A 2,518-nucleotide genomic window follows, 5' to 3' on the forward strand; every position below is an offset into this window, starting at 1 on the left:
CCACACATTTTAAGTGGAAAAATAGGATAGACATGAGTTTAAAAAATATTTTCTATAATAAATATTTACGAACAACATCAACATAGATAGTGTAATTTTATAACTGGAGTCTAGAACGAAATAGAGCTATGTTTATGGGGACCCGCCACTTTTTCATCTCACTTAGCCATAAAACTTATACTAAAACTAAAGCATAAGTGAGCTAGCCTAAGGGGGGGAAATCTAGAGTCTTGGAGATGTTTGTGGAAGACTCTAGAATATCCTAGAAAATGTCTTGGAAGACTTTAGAATTCTCTAGACTTATAGAGAATTCTAGAAGAGAGACTATCTTGTAAATAACTAGGGGCTTGCATAGTAGTTTTTATTTATACTTTAGCTCTTAGGAGAGTAGTATAAATTGAACTCTCATTTGCCGTAAAACATTTTCCAAGCATTACAAAAAGCCTTCTTTAAAAGCTCTCTTTGTCTTTCTTCATTCTCTTAGTTACTTAAGGTTACAATGTCTTTCTTCATTCTCTTAGTTACTTAAGGTTACAAGATCACAAACACATGTACTTAGAAAAACTTATGTGATATTTTCTATTTTTAGTGAAATTCAATTCTTATCTCCTATGATTTCAGCTCATTTAATTGCCATGAAAACCCCTTAATTCTTTTCATAACAAACGCACATATAAGTGAACTTTTATGAAATATAGTGTATTCTCTCTCCATGTGATTTTATATAAAGATGTATAGTTGATTGAAACAACATTACAAAAAAAAATAACTAAAAATCAAATATCACTTTTTATTAATATATTTTATTTAATTTTGAACATTCTTAATTAGATTTCTGGCTTCACCACATCACCATAACTATTTTCGGTGAACTTTTGCAACACATCAAGAACCAAGCCCAAAATATTTGAATCAGGGAAATGATTTCCGAAGTTGGGAAAACTCTAATTACCTTCAGTAAGTCCACAAGCTCCGAATTGGCATTTTTGGGTCTAGAAATATCAACAGATTGCAACTAAACAAGAAATAGACATTAGCAGCTGAGGCGAGTAGAAAATATTTTAGCACACTAATTTATTGCGTCTATTACTAAAATATCTTTGAATGTACTAAGAACCTTTTGAATTGTCAAGTGTTGCGCAAAGCATTAGTGAAAATCTAAGTGCATGACACTAAGCTCTAAAGAAGTGTAATTACATTAGGATAGAAAAGAAAACAATGACTAAAAAAATACAAAAATAAACAAAGTAAATTAATGGTCATACATGTAATGACAGAAATTGAAGAAAAAAATAATATGAAAATACTTGATGCAATCTCTAATGCGAAAAATGAGTAAAGATATAAAAGATAGCCATAACAATAATTGACAATTAAGGTTCTATAATAACCAAAAGTTCAATTAGAAGAATTGCAACAAATGCCTAACTCAATGCCTTTCTTTTTCCTTGTTATTGAAGTTTTATACTCTCATTTACTTTATAAAAAACACAACTTTTGTGATGAAAATCCCGATTATTTCATTCTTCACTTGATTGACACATTTTGGTGTCCTCCTCTCGATTGCAAATCAAATGACTGGATTTTTATTAAGATTGTCCTATGGTTAAAAATACCAACTTTATATTTTTAGAAAATGAAAATATGAAATGTGGAGCAACTTATTTAAAGCATTACGTTTCCTTCTATCTCCATGCTTAAAAACCAACTTATGATGGCTAACATTCCAATATTCAACCCTAGTGAAAAAATATCGAAGAGGAAAGAATAATAAAGGTGATTTTAAATGGAACAACAATTACTCTTTTGGGAAATAGATAGGAACAACTTGAGATGTATGAACAATTTGGGAAATAGCTAGGAACAATTTAGGATTCTAACCTGTTTGAGATGTAGGAACAATTTTTCGATTCGTCTTGAAAAAAGTTATTATTATGGAATTTCATACTTTATAAATGAATTTCAGTATAATATTTTTGAAATTTTCAATTTTCAATTTTTTTTAAAGCAAATTTGGACTCGTAGTCCTTTATTAAAATCAACTAATGGATCCAGGAGAGTCCATTAGTGAATCAAGACAATCCAATCTAAATGGCCCAAAAGTGACCATTCGGATATAAAACAACAATTCCCTAAGTATTGATTTCCTAATTTGATACTTCCAACTCTACATTGTCTTAAGAGCCTGTTTGGATGGGCTTATAAGCTGGTCAAACTGGCTTAAAAGCCAGTTTTTGACTTATTAGAGTGTTTGGCAATTATCAAAGTGACTTATTTTAAGTCAAAAATGACTTATTTTAAGCCAAAAGCTAAAAGCTAGGGGGGGGGAGCTTTTTTTTTTTTAGCTTAAAAGCTCTTTTATGTTGACCAAGTATATTACCTTTTTGCCCTTAATTCTTTTATACAATTTCCAAATTGCCCAAATTGAATTATTATTATTATTATAATATTATTATTATTACTATTACTATTACTATTATTATTATTATTATTATTATTATTATAATTATTATTATTA

This window comes from Solanum tuberosum, unplaced genomic scaffold (assembly GCF_000226075.1).
Source record: "Solanum tuberosum cultivar DM 1-3 516 R44 unplaced genomic scaffold, SolTub_3.0 scf00255, whole genome shotgun sequence".
NCBI lineage: Eukaryota > Viridiplantae > Streptophyta > Magnoliopsida > Solanales > Solanaceae > Solanum > Solanum tuberosum.